General features: G+C 45.6%; 1 long non-coding RNA gene across 1 annotated transcript; it reads left to right on the top strand.

Annotated features, from left to right (window-relative positions):
• The first annotated feature begins 7,880 nt into the window (after positions 1-7,880).
• LOC129388349 (uncharacterized) lies at positions 7,881-15,384 on the top strand. The gene is made up of 3 exons (XR_008615318.2): positions 7,881-8,092; positions 9,237-9,390; positions 15,228-15,384. It is a non-coding gene; the product is annotated as an uncharacterized lncRNA (long non-coding RNA).
• Positions 15,385-24,048: the final 8,664 nt, after the last annotated feature.

Raw genomic sequence — 24,048 nt, 5'->3', positions numbered from 1 at the left:
GGAAAAGCTTGAAAGAGTGAGCAGTGCTCATTTCATCTCTACGCTCGACTTAGTCAGAGGGTACTGGCCGGTTTTGTTGAGCGAGAGGGCAAGCAGGCTTGGGGCGTTTATTTCACCGTTGGGAACCTTTTGGCCGAAAGTCCTGAGCTTTGGATTGAAGAAGGCTCGATATTGTTTCTCTAGCTTTATAGACCGGGCGCAACGGGGAATGGATGACTTTGCACTTCAGTATCTCGATGACATAGCAATCTTTCCTTCATCATGAGCGGACCATATGCAACACTTGCGAACAGTGTTGTGTCGTCTAGGAGAGGCCAACTTAACTGTCAAGGCTCCCAAATGCCAATTAGGGCGCGAGGAGGTAGCTTATCTAGGTCATGTGCTAGGGGAAGGCCATCGTCGGCCCTCCGAGGTTAAACTGGCTGCAATAAACTTCCTGCAACCAGGCACCAAGCGGGATATCAGGTCATTCCTTGGCACGGCAGGTTATTACCAAAGATATATCCCGCGTTATTCCGAGATTGCAAGTTCTTTAACACTAGCACTTAGAACAGAACCCTAAACGGTAAAGGAGGATGACGGAAAAGAAAAGGCTTTTAGTATGCTGAAAAAAGCACTAACGAATCAGCCAGTGTTGAACGCGGCCGACTATTCCAAGCCATTCATTCTTCAGTGTGATACCAGCGACAAGGGTATGGGGGTGGTGCTTTGTCAAAAGGGAGATGAAAACGAACACCCCGTACTGTACGCCAGTAGAAAGCTTTCAGTTCGTGAGGAAGCATACACTGCATCAGAAAAGGAAAGCGCCTGCGTAGTATGAGCGGTGCAGAGGGTAGCTCGGCATATCGCTGGTTCAAGGTTACCATAGAGACTGAACACTGTCCCATCACATGGCTGCAGTCCATGTCTACAAAAAACAGCTGTCTCTAGCGCTGGAGCTTGGCTCTTCAACAATACACCTTCGATATTCGCTACAAGAGGGGTAAACTTAACGACAATGCTAACGGTCTAAGTCGTTGCCCCTACAGTAGCGAAAGCCTCCTGCTCACTCTGTTTTCTGTGGCGTTTTTAAGTTGGCATTTTTTTTCATACGTATTTCTATCGCGAGGTTAGTTGATTCTTAGCCGAATTTAGTAACCGCGTCTTAACGTTTTGAAGAAATGGCTGTCTTTAGTATTTAGGGGGGAGGACGCACGAAAGGGATGGGAAAGCAGTAGTGGGTTTCCTTTTTTTGTAAAGCCTGGTGTATCTTGGGGGAGGATGGCCTTATGCTCGCTTGCTTTGTGGTTGCTGGTCCAGCACTCCTCTGGGGTGATTGCTTGCCCAAACAGGAGACGAAAAGCTGCGACACCGGTGAGCAAGTCCAGTTTCACGGGACCGGACCATGGAGAAAAGACATACAAGAGCGCCACGAGGACTGATGAACGACTCTTAGAAAATACCAGCTACAAACCAAGGGTTCGTCACCCCGAAGGGAAATTCTGCTGCTGAAACGCCGATCCTTCGCCCAGTGTCTACTGGCCCCTAGGCGTCGGGATCTTTGGCACCCGCCCACCCCGGTGATGCTGCTACGGTTGACGTGTAACACCCCGGGCAAACAGGATACTCGAAGGACCCTGCTCAACCGAAACGGAGGGTGGATTCATAATTTTTTAGGGTTGTCTCGAATGGTTTCCGGTCTGGCGGACGCTCCGCAGTGTTTACAGGCCCCTTTGTGGGTGGGCGTGAAAACCCTTCCCACCAAATGTCCAACTGTAGGGGAGACCCTGTTCCGCGAACCAGCGTCGCCTAGAAGAAAGCATCAGACGCCCATCCCGGACCCTCGGGTTGCCGCCAGGGGAGGCAAGCAAGTGCAAAGTCGCTTGGAATGTGGGAGCAGCCGCAAAGCAAAAACGGGAACTTACAACATCGCCGAGGAATGTGGTAGCAGCCGAAAAGCACCGAAGATTACTCAGTGCATGTCACGTGACGTTGACGTGAACAAGATCCCGCCTACGATTTTAGTGGGCCTATTTAAGGGGCCCTGCAATCTATCTTTTATTTCTTTCATTCATTCTCTTCTTCTTATACTTCACCAACCATGGAATAAACAGTGCAAGTTTCGCAGTAGAAATTAACTGGTCCCTGCCTGGTCGCCATGGTCTAACGGACGCTTGCAGCCTGCCGACAACGCCACGCTACCCAATTCTAACGCCGGTCGAGGTTCGAGAAAGAGGCGTCGCAACAAGCGATTGCCAGAAGAAGTGAACCCATCGGTGCTCTACCTGCTCTCCTCTTCCGGGACGCTAAACCTCCTTTATCCTACCCCGCGCGATCCTCCGTACCTTCCCAGAGCGCGCTCTTCCTCGCCACCTTCAGGCGCCCTCCTCTGCAGCCGATCGATCCCCCCTCCGAGTTCGGTTGCTTGACACTTAATCTCTCCGGTTTCACAGACGGGACATGTACGCTAGCGCGTAAATATGTCCTTACGTACGGAGCACAGGCAACACGAATCATTAACGATCATTGTGTTCGTTGCTAATCGTGTTCAATATGTGCTGGTGTATGTCGAAGTGGCTGACAGTATCCATATTTCCTACGTTTCGTTTGTATAAATTCCGTTGTCAGCGTGTGCCGTTCCTTTTTAAAAGTATCTGACGCTTCTATCATCTTTGACTGCGCAGTTTGCGAAAATGCAAGTGTACCATCTTGTCCCGGTCTCCGTACTTTTAATGCAAATGGTGAACTGTTCTCCGCCGCACATAACAAATTACAATATGCAGTGCGGGCCGTACAACTTACTGGCTATAGAACATATACAAAGCAGTAGCGTTTGCAGTGATTTTTTGCTAACAACGCGACGTCGGGCAATGCTTGCCCATTTGCACCTATATATACGAAGTTGCTGTCCTCTGCAGTGGTGTCGCCCGAATTGCGCTGCAACCCCAACGTGGCGCTATCTTTCTGCTGCGGCGTAAACAGACTACTCACTGAAGCCGCGGCAGATGACACTACCATTCTATTGTCATGGAGCCAACAGGTTTTCACATGTGTCAAAAGAATCGACACTCAAATTGGATATTCAAATAACAGTTCAAACAATTTTCCCTTTTGTTCCACATATTTCATTTACCGCTGGATAATAGTGATAGTCTACTGTAAATAGTTGCATAGCGCTAACCTTTACGCATGCAAGACGTTTGGGTGTTGATTGTGCATCAAGAGCCTTTTGTGTTTGCTGGTAAATGAATTTCTTAAATATATATTCTTGTATGTTGTCACGCAGTAGTAGAGGTCAAAGACAAAGCTAACCGTTTACTGGAAGAACCTGTGCTCACAAAAAGAAATTCATTGGGCCGGCACATTCATACGGTAACCGATTACCAGAGAAGCTGTTTAGGCTGCATACATGTGCTGCATACATTATGAAATCATACATATTTTTTTTTCATACGGCCCTACACTACGCCGACACAAGCGCCGCCGCGGTCACCGCACCTCCCATGCATGGGGCGCAAGCGCTGCCGCAGCGGCACCCAACGTTACTAGAACCAACTCAGGTTCGCGACTTCACATATGATGGATGGATGGATGGATGTTATGAGCGTCAACTTTGGAACGGGGCGGTGGGGTTCACCCCCAAGCTCTTGCTATTATACTGCTTAATCTCTTACCTAGGTTAATGGGCAAGCGCGAGCACGTGCCCCACGCGGTGGTCGCGAGAACTAACGGCGCTGTGGTCGATTTCGACTTCCGGATGGCCGCGTCGGCTGCAGCTGCAGCGGCGTGGCAGCTTCGCACTGCGCATACGTTCACTCGTCTGCGTCGATTTATTACTACGCTGAAAAGCTATACTGCCTTGGCAAATAGAGTGTATTGGCTTTCACTACGAGTGACAGCTTCGCTAGCGCAGTACGAGTCGTAATTCAGATCTGTGCGCTTCGATTTGAATGGCTCTGCTTTACTGCGAAGCTCGTTCGACATCAGTTGGGACTAGATGTGCCCGCTAGGTAAGGCAGTTCATAATGGATTATGCTAGAAGAAAATGAAAGCAGGATAGCCACAGAGGGAATAAGCAAAAATAAAAATACCGGGTAGCATGAAAACGCTTTAAAAATAATTGTTTATCGCTCCATCTGCAAAGGGAGAGCCTGCTGACATCCTACATAAGCTCTGCAGTTCCTTGGAGAAAGTTGGTCGTATCGTGCGCTGGGCCACACAAAATTTCGGTTTGTCCCAATCCAAATTCCACATTGGGCGAAATTTTAAGCTGATCCATCCCCGAATTTCAATTTGTTCTACTGCCGGATTTCAACTTGGTCACCCGCAAATTTTAAGTTTGGCCCCTACCCAAATTTGCCTTGTCCGAGCGCTACTATATGTTTTCCCACGCATTTTCAACGGAGGCCCATGTATCCCTATCTGCGTTCTCTCTGATCGATATTATATTTCTTGTTTATATTGTTCGTTATCGCTTAGCAAGCCGCCAATCATCTGCATTTATACTATTATAACGATTGAACGTCATGATTTCGCAAATTACGCATTTTTGTGGAAATACAAGGCAATACATTTTTCGCGTGACTGGCGCTTAGCCAACGGCTTGTAGCCGCTTTTCAAATCCGGAGCGAAACAGGTTTTTATATTCAATACTCGACGCAAGCCAGGCTGCACACTTTTGCAGAACACCGCGAGCTCCCAGTCCTCAGAACGTCAACAGGACGCAACAAATTCGCAGAAACTAAACAACCACACGGGACGGAGCCGCAGCGAGGGCGCGCCACCGAAAGCGCTGCCGGCAGTGCGACCCGATCGCCGCGCTGTTAGTTCTCGGGACAGCCACGGGGCGCATGCTTTCAGGCGGAGCTGCGCCATTGGGTTGGTTCTCGTAGCGCCGGCACCTGCGACGTGCGTGACGTTATGACTGTGGTAATAAGGGTAATATGGTAATAAGGGTCGTAAGTGACTGTGAAGAAGCAGAAATGTTCCCAGATGAAAGAATTTACCTAACTACAAATAGGTGAAAAATGCAGCGCGATAACTTAGTGGCTACATGGTGCAGCCCTGCTTGGGTCGAGGTCCCGGGTTCGATCCCCACAGCGGCAACCACAAGTTGGCGGGATTGAAACGCAACAGCGTTCGAGCAATACTTAGATATTTCGGTGCACAGAAAAGAACCCCGTGTGGTTAGAATTTTTTGGGTGTCGCCCATTACCATGTGAATCATGCTCAGATCATGCGGTTGGGGCATTGCACCGCGGAATACAATTCAATTTTATGAAATAGTTCCAACAATGACAAACCACATACGCTTAAATAGTGTGAGCATCGCAAATTTTATAAAACACAGAGTTCCAACTCGGCCGTAGTTGGTGTTCTGGTAGGAGAAGAAAGCAGGGAATCGCAAGAAGTGTAATTTACTTCTGAGCACAGCCGGCAATAACACCGCTGACATGAACATCCAGATTATTTCGAACTTCAATTTATCGGCTGATACTGCCCCTTTCGCTATTATCACGGTGATATTTAAACACTGTCGCATTTTAAGGTCGCATGTTCAGTGCGACGAACAGTTAATTGCAGCGCCCAACGTTGTGTTACGCTCGTTTTAACATGGTGCGAGGGGCAGTAAATATATTTACCTAAAGATCGTGTATAATTTACTTGTTAACAGACCAAAGGAAACCCTGTTCTAATCATTAGACTAAGACTGGCAGATGAGTTGTTTTAATTTTTTCTCTGCTCATTGTTCCTTTCTGTCTCAATTGAAACTAATTGAAAGTTGAAACGACGCAAAAATCCTAATGCTTCTAGGAACAAGAGTCAAAGGTTAGTGAATGCTCTAGTCTAAGCATAACGCAGGCAAATGATGCCACGACAAAACACTCTAAATAACAACTAGTCGGTGCATAAAAAGGGTATTGGCTAGAAAAAAAGAGAAGGAAAAGGTACGAACAAGACCAGGTTGCACAATCTCAAGGCTAATAAGATTACATAGACATACAAAAAAGATAATTGTATGTCAAGGGGTGCAAACAGTCATAGGTACAGGTCACTCTCTAAAAACAAGTACAATGTCGCAAACAAACGATGTAATACAGCTGAGACTCGCGGAAAAAATGACTAGCGCTCTCAGAAAGCAGAATTCGTTTGGAACATCTTCAAAAAGCGAACACTACCTCTAAACGTGGCAACACATACGAACAAACTATAAAAGACGGTAATTCATGGTACGCTACGGTACGGTTGTATTACATCAAAATAGACCGCGCGAGAAAGTTCCACGCAGATTGCACAGTTGCACAGAGTGTTGCATACAAAAAATTGGCAGTGGCTTAGCTCAGCTATGCCAGGATATACGTAGTGTAAAGGTACGGTTATGTTTGGTTAATTTTCCAGTCATTTGCGCCGATTGGCAGCGGCTCGACTCTCCTTAAAGAGACACTAAAGCGAAACAATAAATCAGTTTAGACTAATGAAGCATTGTTTGAGAACCCTGCAGGCAGTCATTTCAAAAAAATAGTTTGATTATTAGATGAGCAAATGAAGGTCCAAGTATCAGTATTTGCATTTCGTGCCGAAACCCCAGCGCTGGTACGTCAGCGTGACGTCAGGGATTTCAAAGTATGTTTTCGCATTTGGGCCGCGTTGGCTGAGTAAGGGTTCCCGAAACTTGCCCCGTTTGATATTTGGTTCCTTTAGAACAAAATGTAGTCAATCTGTACCGCTATATGTAATTAGTAGGCCCTAGAAGATGCCATCAAAATCCAAGACGTCACAGCCACCACGTGTGGGAACGTAAGTAGGCGTCGCCACCCGTATTTCGTTCTTGCACTCTTTCTGGCTTACCGAACGTCTTATCGTTGTAAGAGTGGTGTTTTTGGTTTTGTGGAACGGTAATTTACTGATGCAGAAGAAATCATTTTTCATCTTATTGTCCCTTTACCCTCCATGTCGAGCGCGCTGCATTAACCGTCTCTCCCACGTATTTATACGCACGGTGCGTCTTCCTCGCGCATTTGCAGTGCCGTGAGGCGCCGCAATCGTAAAGGCGCGTTGTCCGACGTTACCGGCGGGCGGGCTAGCGAAGTCAGACGCCGTGGGCGTCGGAGCGCGTTGGCCTGGTTGTCCGCGTCTGGTTACGTTGGCGGCGCCAGTGCGTCGAACCATAGGTCGAACTATAGGCGCTGTTGTTCTCGCCAACGTGACGTAACATGTGCGCGCGTTCACGCTACGTCAGACTATATGTAGGCCCTAAATGTAGCAGCGGGCGCACACGGCGCCGGCGCGTGTGCAGAGGCTGCGACGTCACACCTCTGGAATCCGCCGCAGTCGGCGGCTCCGCGGGCGACGCAGCTGCGCCTCTCGTGACGTCACGCGGCTCTCGGGCATGCGCAGTTTGGCAGGCGCAGAAGCACGTCAAGCTCGGCTCCAACCCCCGTAGTGTAGCTTTACGCTACAATAATGTATTCAAGCACCGCGGCGTGAAGACAGCATAGAGCTAAAGTACGCTGCCGTCCAAGAAATGAACACTTCCGTTAGGATTCAACGCGCCGTGTGACGGAATGACAGTGCTAATGTTCTCGTAGGGTGCGAACAGTGGCGCAACACAATGCCTCTAGCAAAGACGTCTCGCAGTGTGTTCAGGGAATTAGCGGTGCAGACAAGGTAACGTATAAGATCGCATCCCGACTGTCCTATAACGTCAACATCACCGAAAAATATCATCAATGAACGGAGACTGAAAAATGCACGCCCACGTGAATTTCGACAATACGAGTGATCTGTATAATTTTCCCACTAGCCTTTAATTATGGCTTCGCCTACTCTTTGCCCCTTTCATATATGTTCCTCATGGACTGGTTCTCCACGCAGTGGCCGCACCCGCGCCTTATTATGGCTACCTGTGCACAATCACCGAGCCAGTGCGCAGCCAAACCTCGTACCTGCCTCCGGACAACGTTTGTGACTACCTGTTTTACGACTCACTCTACAAGAACGGCAAGAACTCCCTCATTGCTGGCTTTAATAAACTGGAAGGCGGCGTTCAGTACTTCATTGGTCAGGCGTCCAAGTACAACAAGACGAAGTTCGGTTTCTCCTTCGCGCCCGAGTGAGTGGTTGCGGACACTTATTGAACAGTTTGGATAGCGCTTAAGTGGAGTGTTAGATGGTGATCCATTTCACGGCGAGCACATCTTTCAAATTTCTTGCAGAAATTAGCACACAGATGCTTCAAACGTGACTCCAAACTTCTTTTCCCTCTACTAACATCGGCTTGGCTCCATGGCGTTTTGACAAAACTCCTTTTTGAAAAGAACTTTCACAATTCAGGATGGGGCTTCATAGGTGACACCAGTTTTTATAGTTTGGAACAATTACGAGAAAATAGCATTGCCGTTCTTTGGTGGAAGAGCGCTCCTTTTTACCGCAGTGGTTTGGAAACCAGGATGCGTAAAGATCAGCAAGGGCCACAATGCTTACGCATGCTTAAACAACTCCCAGAAAAGTTTCTGAGTATTTTCTTTTTTCTTAACCGAGCGCCAAGGGGAGACTGCGTGAAGCGCGAGCGTGAGCCTGAGGCTGCTGTCGGCACCGGACGCGGTATGAGTGTGGACAAATGGCGCCTAGATGCGGTAGCACTGCAAATGTTATGACGTGTGAACGTTGGGCCGGGCGCTACAGGCGCTGCTGCCAGCTACGTTTGTAGAACATGTTTCATCGCTTCGTTCCTTCAATTGTGCAGCAACGGGGAGCAAGGGGAGCTGTTGTGTGAAGCCCCATCATGCGTGTGTTCTTTTTGCGTGCAGGAGGTGATGTCACGAACGCTAAATAAGCTGAATATATTTGCCTCAGTCGAGGCCAGTCGCTGAGGACGGCATAAACTCTCATATGCAAATTCTGAATCTCAAAAAGCAGTACCCGGCCTTTGCTTAGTATCGCATTCTGAGATTTACAAACTTTGGGGGGACGAGATCTTCTATTTTCCCTTATTTTGTAATATAAATCCGGAGCTGTGCGTCGTTGCTGCAGTAGACTGAAAGGATATCGTTCATGGTTATCTAAAACCACATGGTACTTGCTGTAGGGAATTGGGGTCTTTTCCCTCTGCCTCTCAAGAAATAAGAAGCAGAGCGGTATGAAATTATTAGTCTGAAGCACGCGACGTAACAAATTATGTATAATTTCACCGCAATATTATATCATATGCTGAACCTTTTGTTTACAGGCAATGACTTGTGTTTCTCTCTACATAGGAGCGTTCTCTTGAAGACAGACTACAAGGACCCTACATTCTTCGCTTATATCGACGCCATCTGGGGCTACAATATCTCCCATTTCGGCTTCCTTGACCTCCACAGGCAGTTCGCAACCAAGTCAGTGGTCACAGATGCCCTTTCAGTGCTCAAGGTGATTTTAGTGAAGTTGTTTGTTGCAAATTACTTGCCGATTCGAGAAAGCTGCGTTGCCCCGTGTCAGGCTAGAAATGAGAGAAATAGTAACGAATAGTGTTTCCTTTTTATCGAATTTATCGCTAGATTTAGCAAATTGTAGGTCTGTTTAGTGATAATTTTCTTCATTTAGCGACAACTGATTTTTAGTAACTACAGACTGAACAATTTGGAGTAAGTTTCGTGATTTCTAAGATGAGAAAGCTGCTTCGAAAACGACTTTTTAAATAGCCCTTTATAATTCCTGAGCTACAAATATATGGCCTAATCTGGTTGCACATAGCCCGTGGGCTACGGGAGCATGGTTAAGCAAGCTCGGTCTGCTCACACGTTGCGATTAACTGCGCAACTCAGTTACGCTTGTGTTATTTTTTACGAAACTTATTAGAAAGGATCTCAACGCCACGGATTCCGCAATTTCCCTAAATACTAAATACTGAAGTTCTCACACGCACAAAAAAGAAATGGCGAACACATAACCGGTGCAGCGGTAAATTCAATAACCATTTCTTATTAATTTGATGCTAAGATAACGAACGCAGCAGGTAAATATTACGACATACAATCTGTAACATATAGCACATGTCTTAGCAGCTGGGCAGGTTCATGCGAGCTAACCGCGAATCTGTATTCACCACTTATATTTCTCATGGATTGGCTACAAGAAGGGCAAGCAACGCAGTATTTGAACTGTATAAACGCCACGTATTGTCATTCCCCGTGATAACAACGGAACGAGCCCGTGCCAAAAAATTGTGTTCTCACGAGCACCGCGAGAAAATTGAAGCAACGACTTGAGCAAACATCGTTTTCAGTTTCACAAAATCAGTTGCCTGTGCATTTTTGAACGATACAGAATGTGAAGCTAAGCAAAAAAGTTTAGCTATGATCATTCGTTGTTTTGTAGATACAGTAACGCAGAGTAATGTGCAATGTGTTTGGCGTCATTTACCACATGCACGAACACGGGACTAACACAAACCTTTTCGGTAGGTTTTACACTACAGTAGATTATTTTATAGTGTTCCAAAAAGCCATCATTATTTAAACTGGAAAAGTTAGTGTCTTCCCTTTCATGATTTAACGATGCGCCCAAAACAAAGCTACCAACACTGCGAACGAATTGGGACCGCCACACAAAGCTAAGGCTTATCATTCTATCATTATTCGCTGCGCAGTTAGCGGATACCGTCCCACGCAGCCTGTGAACAAATATTGCTCATAAAAGCGAAATTTCCTTTCTGCTATACAACGGGCGAAGATGCTGCAGATAACATGGTGATGACGTAGATAACGTCGCTAGGCCCCGGTGGCCAAATGGACAATAAAGCTTAGTTAATGTAGATTCCCGCAATGCGTGCGTTGCCGAGGATTTTTGGCCACTTTTGCTAGACACACTGACAGTGATATCCATGAAAATCTGCTCTCCCAACCACCCTATATGACCGTAACATAAAACCTGCTGGCCCGTTGGACAAAACTGTGGTAGTATTGCTACTTATAGCACGGAGCAATGACACACCACCGTGAACACAAAAGCAAGGACCATTTGATCCATGTGGTTCTTTATTTAGTTTTTAGTGTAGCAATGGCAGGACATTTTGTTCCACTATGCCACATCATTGAGCCCCAGTGAGGCTTTGTCAGAGCGTCCGACGACCATGCCTAAAGTGTCAGCTGGCGCCATCTGTAGTGCGCGAAACTCCTCAGTGGCATAGAGCCGTGTGCATGTAGCGATCATCATCATCATCAACCTCGTTACACCCACTGCAGGACAAAGGCCTCTCCCATACTTCTCCAACTACTCCGTTCATGCACTAATTGTGGCCATGTTGTCCCTGCAAACTTCTTAATCTCATCCGCCCACCTAACGTTCTGCCGCCCCCTGCTACGCTTCCCTTCCCTTGGAATCCAGTCCGTAACCCTTAATGACCATCCGTTATCTTTCCTCCTCATTACATGTCCTGAGATGCCATTAACTCGCGTTTGTTCCCTGACCCAATCTGCTCTTTTCTTGTCCCTTAATGTTACACCCATCATTCTTCGTTCCATAGCTCGCTGTGTCGTCCTTAATTTAAGTAGGACCCTTTTCGTTAGCGTCCAGGTTTCTGCTACGTACGTGAGTACTGGTAAGACAACACTGTTGTACACTTCTCTCTTGAGGGATACTGGCAACCTGCTGTTCATGATCTGAGAATGCCTGCCCAACGCACCGCAGCCCATTCTTATTCTTCTGATTATTTCAGTCTTATGATCCGGATCCGCGGTCACTACCTGTCCTAAGTAGATGTATTCCCATACACTTTAAAGGTGCCTCGCTACCTATCGGAAACTGCTGTTCTGTTCCGAGACTGTTAAACATTGCTTCAGTTTTCTGCAGAATAATTTTTATACCCATCCATCTGCTTTGCCTCTCCAGGTCAGTGAGCATACATTGCAATCGGTCTCTTGAGTTACCAAGCAAGGCAGCATCACCAGCGAATCGCAAGTTACTAAGGTATTCTCCATTAACTATTATGCGAAATTCTTACCAATGCCCGTCTCTGAATACTTCCTGTAAACACGCTGTGCATAGCATTGGAGAGATCTCATCTTTCTGCCTGACGCCTTTCTTTATTGGCATTTTGTTGCTTTCTTTATGGAGAACTACGGTGGCTGTGTAGCCGGTATAGATATCTTTCAGTAGCTTTACATACGGCTCGTCTACACCCTGATTCCGTAAAGCCTCCATGACTGCTGATGGTTTGACTGAATCAAACGCTTTCTCGTAATCAATGACAGCTATATATAGGGGTTGGTTATATTCCTCACATTTCTCTATCACCTGATTGATAGTGTGAGTATGGTGTATTGTTGAGTAGCCTTTACGGAATCTTGCCTGGTCCTTCGGTTGACAGAACTCTAAGGCGTTTCTGATTCTACTTGCGATTACCCTAGTTAATACTTTGTAGGCAACGGACAGAAAGCTGATCAGTCCATAATTTTTCATGTCTTTGGCGTCCCCTTTCTTATGGATTAGAATTATGTAAGCGTTCTTCCAAGATTCCTGTACGCACGAGGTCATGAGGCATTGCGTATACAGGGCGGCCAGTTTTTCTAGAACAATCTGGCCTTCATTCTTCAACAAATCTGCTGTTACCTGATCCTCCCCGGCTGCCTTCCCCTTCATCATAGCTCCCAATGCTGCTTTCTTTACTTCTTCCCACGTTACTTGTGGGATTTCTAATTCCTCTAGACTATTCTCTCTTCCATTATCGTCGTGGGTGCCACTGGTACTGTATAAATCTCTATAGAACCCCTCAGCTACTTGAACTGTCTCATCAATATTAGTAATGATATTGCTTGATTTGTCTCTTATCGCATACATCTGATTCTTGCCTATTCCTAGTTTCTTCACTGCTTTTAAGCTTCCTCCTTCCTGAGAGCTTGTTCAATTCCAACCATATTATACTTCCTTATCAGCGGTCTTACCCTTGTGGTTTAACTTGGAAAGTTCTGCCAGTTCTATTCTAACCGTAGGGTTAGAGGCTTTCATACATTGGCGTTTCTTGATCAGATCCTTCGTCTCCTGCGATAGCTGACTGGTTTCCTGCTTAAAGGAGTTACCACCGACATCTATTGCACACTCCTTAATGACGCCCATAAGATTGTCGTTCATTGCTTCAGCACTATGGTCCTCTTCCTGAGTTAAAGCCGAATACCTTTTCTGTTGCTTGCTCCGGAAGTTCTCTATTTTCCCTCTTACCGTTAACTCATCGTTCGGCTTCTTATGTAGCAGTTTCTTCCATTCCTTCCTCAAGTCTAGGTGAATTCGAGTTCTTACCATTCTATGGTCACTGCAGCGCACCTTGCCGAACACGTTCACATGTGGTATGATGCGAGGGTTAGCGCAGAGTATAAAGTCTATTTCATTTCTAGTCTCGCCATTCGGGCTCCTCCACGTCCACTTTCGGCTTTCCAGCTTGCGGAAGATGGTATTCATTATCTTCATTTTATTCTGTTCTGCAAACTCTACTCCTAGAGATTCCTAGAGCCTATGCAATATTCCCCCACTGACTTGTCTCCAGCCTGCTTCTTGCCTACCCTGGCATTGAAGTCGCCCATAAGTATAGTGTACTATGTTTTGACTTTACCCATCGCCGATTCCACGTCTTCATAGAAGCTTTGGACTTCCTGGCCATCATGATTGAATGTAGGGGCGTAGACCTGTACGACCTTCAATCTGTACCTCTTATTAAGTTTCACAACAACACCTGCCCCCTTCTCGTTAATGCTATAGAATTCTTGTATGTTACCAGCTATATCCTTGTTAATCAGGAATCCGACTCCTACTTCTCGTCTCTCCGCTAAGCGCCGGTAGCAGAGGACGTGTCCCCTTTTTAGCACTGTATGTGCTTCTTTTGCCCTCCGAACTTCACTGAGCCCTATTCAATTTACCGTCCTCTAATTCCTCTAATAGCACTGCTAGACTCGCCTCGATAGATAACGTTCTAACGTTAAACGTTGCAAGGTTCAGATTCCAATGGCGGCCTGTTCGGATCCAGGTCTTAGCACCCTCTGCTGCGCATGTAGCAATATTGGTCTATAAATAATTATGCCCTTTTCATGTGTCTAGCATTCTTTGTGAACCTCAGCCTGTTTGCTCTACAGAGGGAGTTTCTTTAAGCAGCACGAAATTTTTTGAAGATTGCCTATGGTAGATGGCACAATTCCGACCGTTGATCTTAACTACTCGATGAGGCGGCCATTACTTTTCGAGAAAACAAACCGTTCAATTGAATAACTAAGGTAATTACCCTAGTTAACTTTTCATTTGATTGCTTTGCGCCCCGTATTTCAATGTACGAATAACAGCCGCTGGGTTCGCACGACGTATCCACATGGAACGAATTTTCTGGACAGCACCAGTTCCGAGATATTATTTTCAATGTCTCCATCGAAATGAACTGTTGTTCCAGTTACTTTCGTGCTTCAATGCATAAAGCAGCGGTTCCTCATAAAAGTAACTGGAACGTCGACGCATTTCGTCGGACAGTTTGAAAATTAATTTCTCGTAACTGGTGCTGTTCAGAGAATTCGTTCCAAGTGGACACGCCGTGCGGACTCAGCGCCTGTAATTCGTACATTGACATATGTGGTGTAAAGTAATTAATTGAAAAATTAACTACCCTAAATACGTTAATGATTCAATCGAACATCTTCATTTCTCGTAGTAGTAACGGCCGCTTTATCGAGTAATTAAGTCAAAGGTTATCAATTGCGCTATTTGCCATAGGCTATTATTAAAAATTTTGGTGTAGCTAAATAAACATCCACCATGTGTGTGTATCTAACCACTCACTCCAACTAAGGTGACTAGTTGTGTCTCCCTCTTCAATGAAACTTCAATACCAATTTGGGTAACCGGATATTTAACAATGTGTCTCTCCAAATCCTCCACGAAAAAAAAAAAAGATTTCAAATGTATCTAATGCTAGACGGAGTCGGAACTTCCTAGGCTGTGCAGAGTCAACGGACCGCATTCGGAAGTTTAATTGTGTGGTGCCAAGAAATGGTTACGCATGGGCCGCTCTTCCAATTGTCCTCTTTAAGGGTTCCTGTAGAAATCTATATATGTACTTTATTCTATACATATTCTATAGATCTGCTGCTAATTCTGCTTTTTAATGGCTGTCTACTGATAACATATTCGGTGGAATTGTAGCAATCTGCATGGTTATCTCGTGTTGCAGCAGCGCTAACCCAATTATGCTGTGAAATGAGACGTGACTTGTTCAACATGTTTTCTGCTACCAGGCCGTGTACCTGCACCTGAAACCGAAGAGCTCAGCAACAAGGCCTTCCTACTACGTGTTGGGCTTGTCTCTGGACACACCGAGTGACTATTCCGTTGTGGGTTTGATGAAGTGAGTCACACTAAAGAGGCCATATTAGGCCATATTTCGTGGCTGGCTATCAGGTCATCAATGTTAAACTATAGGTCATTTTAATAAATCGACTATGCTTAGTACGGAAATGCTCCTTCTACAAGTAGTGTATGGTCTCGGCTGATGCAATTTTTCCGAACCAGTGAGAAAGGAGATGTACAAATTTAGAAAAAAATCTTTGGTACGTTAGGCATTTCACGGTTATCTCACATATTCATCTAGAAATGCTGAGAAAGTCGTGTTCGCGGACAAGTCGTGCCAGTTAGGCGTAAACATGCAGTACATTTTTGAGGTGGGTCTTGATTCATGAGAAGTGGCTATCACTGGAACCGTTCTCAGCGCGGCTGTTGTTTTAATAGCAAAGTGCAAGCTCTGTCCACTTGGTGCACCACTGTCGAGGTGTGTTGCGAGAGAATCGAGAAAACGAACAGCTGGAGGGAATCAGCGCCAACATCGAACTCAATTGAATGCCACAGCGCGCACTAATAAACTTTTCGGGTGTGCGGATCCACCGACAAAATCTTACACACCAATGAATCAAAAATAACATATGAATAAAAGCAACAAATATTGATCAGCCGTGTCAGGAATAAAAAAATGGTAACAATCTTTTTAGTTAAATCGCGAACAGGAGAAAAGGGTAGGGATAGACAGGGAAGTTAGCCAGTGTAAGAACCCGTCGGGGCTACGCTGTGGTGGGGAAAGAGGCAAAGGCAATAAAAGGTGGTGGAACTAGAGAATGTAAAGAAAAATGATGGAACGAAAACCATCGAGCACCATTAACGCGCTGTAATGCGCTACGACATTCCTTGTAACAGCAGAGAAACGCTGCTGCACAGTGTAATATTTTCCTTATTCAACAGACTGCTCCTATGCGGACATAACACGACTTCTTCTGAGACTATGCAGGCCCGCAAAGTAGGTCGCTATTACTCACGCATGCACACTCATTCTGACACGCTCCCCAATGATTGGATAAGGTAGAGCATCGCCGAGTGTCAAAGGGTGCGCATAAAGGCAAGTGTGAGCAAGAGTGCGCATGAGTTTGAGGGCACGTGAGCATGAGCATCAGGGAGCGGAAAAGAAAATTACACCAGGCTGGTGCTAGCAAACAAATATGCAGCGGGTAATCAATGAAACGGTAACTACACTGATTTCAGAACGAGCAATTGAAGTGTGAGATAAGGAACCCAGGCAGCAAGCAATTAAGCTCTCTCAATTAACAAAGTACCCTGAGAAGAAATGACGAAGGGTGAAAGTGTTTAACTAAGGAAGTCAGACACACTCCGCTGAAGAACAAAGTGAGCGATACATAGCATTACAACGTCGGAAAGATTGCGGAAGCATTACAAAATGGGGTAGCATGAAATCGGTTAGTAGAAAACTTGGCTTAGGAACTAGCAAAGCATCTGGAGTAAACTATAAGCACGGTAATCTTATCTGCAATTTAAATCATATAATGAAGCCAGTACAGGACTTTAATACTAATCTATACTGTACGCAGACGACCCTCGTAGCCTTGACTGGAAATAGGTTACAGAAGCTTCATCTGTGACCAACCATAAAGTTAGAATAGCTTTGTAAGACCTGTCCCTGGGAAAAGCGCCAAGAAAACATGGCGCAAAATTCGATTGCCTCAAAAATTCAGGCATTATTGCAAAGCTTCCATACCTTTATAAGCAGTGGCTCAGACCAAGGACTTGACAGAATGCCAACATTACTCTAATTAATCAGAAGATAAACATTAAATAATTAAAAACTTTAGGCACATTAGGGAAGGGGGTTGCTTGAAGTATTGTATATAATATTCACTCAAGTGGTTAATTAGAAAATCAGGGCAAGGCGTGACTTTAATCAACCATGAGGTTCAAGAAGGAATATTCGACAATGCATCCTATCCATGTCGTCAATCATTTGGTTGACAAATCTGCGTAATGCAACAAACCATGAAGGCATATAGAGAAACGCAAAGGAAAGACAAGGAGGTTAACCAGAGACCATCTCCGGTTGGCTACCCTGTACCGGGGGAGGGGCAAAGCAATAATGCATAAGATAGACAGTGAAAGTAATTCGATTCCGTAGAGATACCAGCAGGCATGGAGGTATTCCGTAATCAAGGAGTAGAGAAAGCATACATCGATATCTTGCCATGTATCTATAAAGATTGCATACCTACATGTATTCTCCACAACAAAAGCCGAACAATACCTGCATACGTCGATATCTTGCCATGTATCTATAAAGGTTTCATACCTACATGCATTCTCCACAAGAAAAGCCGAACAATACCTATCAAGAAAAAGGTCAGAAGGAGACATCATCTCTCCAACACAATTGCACTCGGAGAATGGGGTTGTGTGAATCAGGAGAGCTAAATACTAAAAAATTCTAATTTCTTAATTATTAGGGCAATTTCCCGGTGCTCTTTGTCTCGAATGTCTTCGTGAGTGTTGTTTTTGCGTACTTGTCCTTTTTCTCCTTACCTTTTCGGCAACACACCTCGGCACAACTTATGATGCGCGGTTGTTCTGCCGGGATAGTAAACGGTGCCGTGAGACGGCCCCATTTGCCGTTTCCGAAAAACGAAAAAAAAAAATATAAACTCGAGGGTATTAGCGGAACTACATTATAGAAACAGAGTGACTGAGAACTGTGTTTCTTCATTTTCTTTCTTCTGGCATGTGCCTTCGTCTTCGTTTTTCTTTGTAATTAAAAAAAAATATTAGTCGCCTTCCACTCTGTGACGGATGACCAGCGAAGCTGTGTATGTGGGCTCCTTAATGGCGAACTGCACCTCCGCCACGGCTCGGCTCGGCATCGCACTATTGATGGGATCGGTCCACATACGGGCGGTTTTGTGGCTACAGACGGACACGATGCTGGGGGATTTAGCCCTTAACAGCTTCTCTGTAAAATTGGTTACGTGTTTGCGTTCCTTCATTAATATACTAATTATGACAACGACGAGGAATGCGGGAGCACTCGCATGAGCGTGTTCGCGTGGTAGCACCGAGGGGCGCCAACAAGCCAGCTGTGGAAGAAGACGCTGGAGCCAATCGTGTTTATGATAGTTTTCTCTTACCATGCGGACACGATCCTGGGGAAAGTAGCCCTTAACAGCTTCGCTGTAAGAAATATGGGGTATTACGTGTCAAAACTACGATCGGATAATGAAGCACGCCGTATTGGTGGACTCCGGAATATTGTGGACGGACTGAGTTGCTTTAACGCACTGTTGAACGTACTGTTCTCGTATTTCGCCCCCATCTAAAAGCGGTCACTGTGGCTGCGTTTCCATCCCGGGAGCTCGTGCTTAGCTGCCCAACGCCATAGCGATTAAGCAACCACGGCTACTTAACATATCCATCTTTTCTGGAGACGTCCCAACTAGCGTCCCAAGCGGCCCCGACACGAAGCTAGCGCGTTTTCAATCGAACTAGCAAGTTTTTCGCGAATAACAAAAGCTGGATGTCGATTATTGAAAAAGGCAGGTGACACACACATTCTAGAAGACATTGCACACGAGACAAATGCAGTGATCACGCTGTGGCAACCAAGAATTCTGTTCCCAGAGCGGTTAAAGATTCTGCAATGGAAGCCTAGGGAAACCACGAAAACTTGTGCTCGATTTTCGAGACAGAAACGTCACCTGTGAAAAAAATACGGCGTCTATCGTAAAAGTCACAGAAGCGTACGTAGTCCAGAGAGATCAGCTTTCGATTGATGTCTGTCTCGACTCTCTACACATGTCGCAACACTGTTCCGGAAAGCTATTTTTGAAACGCAGTCGTGCAAGTTCACGTCGTATCTATAAAAACCCGAGCGTAGCACTAGCCCGAACGTTGGAAGCGGTGTCCGAGTCGTTTAATTGCTCGCAGCTTTCGTTGTGCGTCGTGATGTCAGTGGCTCGATGCCGTGCATTGTAGTACTCCTTTTTTTTTCTTTTTTAACGCTACGTAGGACTCAGTTCGACAGCCTTCCCCCATACGGTCGTACCACAAAAATCAAGATTTGGTTTCCGTTTTGGTATTTTTCAGTAGTGCTCTTCAAAGATTATATTGTGTATTTTTGCTTCCTATTACGTACTAATGGGTTGCTTATTTCTGAAGTCATCGCTTTTATTATCAGATTTTATTCATTGGACAACATAATAACAAGCATGCGTATGTTTTTGTGTTACGTTAAAAAAGATACTATCGTGCCTTGTAGCATGGACGTACAGAGGAATCCTGGAAATTTCACCTTCGCCATCCTGTGGAATAGTGCCCCTGTGGAACTTCACGGTAATGCACATACGTAACTGAGTAGGCAAAATTGTAAACAATTTTGTTTCTATAATTGTAGTCGAGTATCAACAAGTTTCAACTGTCTGCGCCAATAGGTTGTCGTTTGTAACAACATATGCATTTATGGCACTTAATCGGAACAGCGGTGGTGCGTTAAAGCAGTGTTTCGGTCGGGGATGGGCGGTTACGTAACACGCCAGGAGCAAATGGTTTTGTACCCTATGGGCAGAGGGCACATTGACTTGAAGAAGTGCCAAATTTAAACCATAAGGCCATTTGTTACAGCTGGAGTTTGAACGGTGATTGCAGAACGAGTGTCATTCCGTCTGTTTGCACGCGCATGTTTTTGCGAGGCAGCAGGGAATGAGAGGGAGTGTATATGCGTGTACGTACATGCCTTGAGCGTGCGTGCGTGTGTAACTGCATTTGTGTGTGCGCGGGTGTTTGTGTCTCCGTATTTGAATCTGCGTGCGCACGAGTGCGTGTGTGCGTGTACGATCGTACGTGCACATATGTGTACGTGCAGTTGCGTGTGCCTGCGTGCGTATATTTTTGTGTGTGTGACGCGTGGACGCGCATAAATTTAAATGCGGGCGAAAATGTGTCGTATCTCTCTCTGTGTGTGTGCGGTGTGCGTGCGTGTGTGTGTGTGTGTGCGTGTGTGCGTGCGTGTGTGCGTGTGTGTGTGCGTGTGCGTGTGCGTGTGCGTGCGTGTGTGTGTGTGTGTGTGTGTGTGTGTGTGTGTGTGTGTGTGTGTGTGTGTGTGTGTGTGTGTGTGCGCGTGTGTGTGTGTGTGTGTGTGCGTGTGTGAGAACTTCTCCGCTTACGCCTATCTCCGGGATGAATGTGACATAGAGTTTCTCACCGTGTTACCTAGAGGGAAATCTGGCTCTGCTGCGCTTTGGTATAGATGGGAATGCAGGTATATAGGGACTTCGGATTGGCATCGTTCTCGGAGAGGCAGGCGAGCACCGTTCCGTCTGTCACAATGATCAGTTTTCTAATAAACAGCATGTAAAAAGCTGTTTTAGCTTTATTATTACAAAAAAACATGTTTCATTTACCTTTCAAAACTTGTTATTGCATGTATAACTATATGATACGGAAAAAGTATCACCGGGCTGTTAAACTTGGAGGACAGACAAGATTCGCGCTCGCTTTGAAACAGTTTATTGTCTGTTCTTGCTTTTCTTCACTTGGTCATGTATTGTAGGGGATTCGTAAACATGTAATATGCATGACTGAAAACATTTTATGAAGAGTTTACCTTAAGAACGAGTTATTTGTGTAGCCATATCCACGTTTTGGACGAAGCCTCTTACAACACCAGCCAACACGAGCCTCGCAGACACATATACCGTCGTTCCAATGACGGCACGGCGCCCCTTAAGAAACTCCCATAGACGGTGGCGCCAGATTTCCCTTTAGGTATTATTGTGAGAAACTCTATGCAATGGCATATAGAGTTTATATAAACCCGTATTTAAATCTACGAGACAACAACGAATTACTCTGCACTTATGGCACTATCTCTTTCTGAAAGCAAAATCAAGGCAAAAAAAAAAAAAAGATGCCTGCGCCGTAGATATCGCCGTCCCAGATAATGTCATGATTGCACCGTCACCGTTGGCACGGCTCGTGTGCCGCTGCCTATCTGTTCACCTTCGTTATTTTCCTTCCCACGTCGGCAGCTCACTGTCTTCAAGCAAGCGACGCGCTAAAGCTGCACCATCATTGCATCATGCGTCGCTTCTACGGCGAAGCAAGCTTTCGACGGCACACGTTCGCTGGTGTATTGATATTAACACTGTGAACTTCTTGCCTTGGAATGAACCTAATCTAATAAACCTAATCTAAATACATGTAAAAGGAGAATTCGTTTTTCTAGACAGCTGCTGCACCAAATTTGCCGAGGATTGTTGCGTGTAAAAGGAAGATTTAAAATCTAGTCACTGTTTGTTTCGAATTTTCGATTTAGGCGGTCAATTTTTTATTAAAAGTGGCAAAAATTGAAAATTTTCAGGAAACGAAACTATCAAGTTTACAACGCTGTAACTCAGCAACGAGAAATGATGAAACGAATATGTGAATCGCATATAATAGTACATCTAAAGAGGACAAGAACGGTTCGTTACACACGAATCTAAATAAATTTAGTAATGTGTAAATACAGCCTCTGCGGAACCCTTGTACACAACGTAAGAAATTCCCGAAAGGTGTCAAATGACCTACCAAATTTGTCCGCTTTAAATGATCTAGTGGATGCTGCTTTTAGAACCGCGATATCTGGTCTTGATGCAGAGCCATTAATTTGTAAAGTTCGTCCTTCTATGTTTTTCAATCTTTCGTATTTTGAGAATCCTCTTCATAAAATTCAGGCCCTAAAGCGAAATTCCGTTTCCAACAGTTGAATTGAACTTTTTCTCTCAAATGCAACAAATTTCATTAAAACCTGTCCAGGGGTTATCTATGAAAAACGTTTTTGCGTTTTACATGTATTTGAATAGGCCGCGTGGCGTTGGGCCCGAGCTAAAGCTTCCTCTTAATCAAAATCAAAAACGGACTGTCCACCAGGGACACGCTTACGGAGCCATGTCATTGACATCACAAAAGGCTACGTGCGGTGAGGTTGACTTTACAGACTTTCTTTTTCTGCGTCAGTTACGCTTTACCCGACCATTTAATTGGAAATGTTCGCATAGTTCCTACAGAAGCATGTTCCATCAAAATGTCTTCGCTCAGCAAGATAATTTCGAGGACGGCCTCCAAGCTGCTCATTTCCTTTAGGCATTTAAGGTCAACACTTGAAAATATAATTAATGTTCCTCCGTTAATTACGCGCACCACGTCTCAACTTATCCGTATCTGGACGTTACCAATATGAACATTCGAATGATAAAATGATCTCAGCAAGACTTATATTAGTTAGTATTTCCATTCGGTGCTGTTAAGAACAGTCGGCATATTGATAGTGCAGTAGGCTTCCTACAAAGCAAGTGTCATAGCATGTTCACTAGGCTGGAGGATTGGGCGAGTTGGTATTGCATTCTAATACTGGTACAGCGCAACATAGAAAGGAAGAAACAGTTGGATGTCAGCGCTCTGTTCCTGTATCTGGCCGGCTCTGCTTGTTTCTTCCTTCCTATGTTGCACTATACCAGTTTTAGAGTGTGAAAGCATGGACAGGTTTTCTTGGCGCAAATTAAGTTCATGAGCTGAAACGCAGGTGCCCAGCCGTGCACTTCTGCCTTTACAATGGATTCTTCCACATTAGACAAGCAGCTCCTCAGCGCTACGGTACATCGCAGAAGATGTGCGAGAACATTGTGTGCGCTCCCGATTACATTTCTGAGCGTTTCTGGCATCAGGCTCGATTTCCTGGTGTCATTAAGAATAAAAAAACGGGGGACGCTTAAGCTTTACGTTTAAGAGCAGAAGGCGATAGCATTCAAAGCTTCCCTACTTGTTTTCGCGCTTCCCGGCAACTGCAGCTTATGTAGCTGTAATGTTTACCCGAAAATGCTGGCGGCGAACGCAATGCACGAAGGCGAGTGTTCTGGTAGAAACGCGGCCTCTTGCGTGGGCCGATCCCGGACATAGTGCACTGCCGCGCCAGGAAAATCGCATAATTTTCAGGTTTCTAACGTTGTATCGCAGTTTTAATATTTCAGTTTTAGAAGAAAGGAAGGAAGGAAGGAAGGAAGGAAGGAAGGAAGGAAGGAAAAAGAGAAGCAGAAGGCAGGGAGGTTAACTAGAATAATGTCTGTTTGGCTACCCTACACCGAGCTAATCGGAAAGGGGAAAACAAAGATGTCATGGAGCGAGAGGAGGGAAGGAAAGAAGGAAATTAGCGGTGAGGTCGCTGATGCGTGCGGTCTAATAGTGATTGCACTAATAGTCACAGACGTTCACGCAAGCCCGTCGTCCTCAAGCAGCACAGTAGCGCCGTCACCGCTTTATGGGCCGATGTGCGATGGTGGCGGTAGTCCAGCAGCACCTGCCCGAAAAGCGGCCGATTGTCCAGTTTCTGGAGAGCGTTAGCAAGTTCCTGTCTTTCTTAGGCATATCGTGGACAGTAGCACAGCAGGTGGTCGATATTTTCTTCGGTGCCGCAGACCTCGCATGATGCACTGTCAGTCACTCCAATTAATGTAGAGCATGTCACTCCAATCTTGTAGAGCATGCAGGTCGGAGTTGCAGTGAGGGGTTTAATCGATTCAGTCGTGTAAGTCTTAAGTATAGCGAGTTCCACTCGGTGAGTGACAGAGTGTGGGCCAGGTGCCGAACCTGCCTTGCGGCGTCTGTCCTTGAAGGCGGAATTGGAACGCTGTGCTCTTCTCGAAGTGATGTGCGAGCAGCGTTATCGGCCGAATCACTGCCCCTGATTCGACAATGGCCAGGTAC

The sequence above is a fragment of the Dermacentor andersoni genome, chromosome 10 (genome assembly GCF_023375885.2).
Source record: "Dermacentor andersoni chromosome 10, qqDerAnde1_hic_scaffold, whole genome shotgun sequence".
NCBI classification, from domain to species: domain Eukaryota; kingdom Metazoa; phylum Arthropoda; class Arachnida; order Ixodida; family Ixodidae; genus Dermacentor; species Dermacentor andersoni.
Note: the sequence above shows the minus strand (reverse complement) of the source record. Positions and strands in the feature narration are given on the sequence as shown.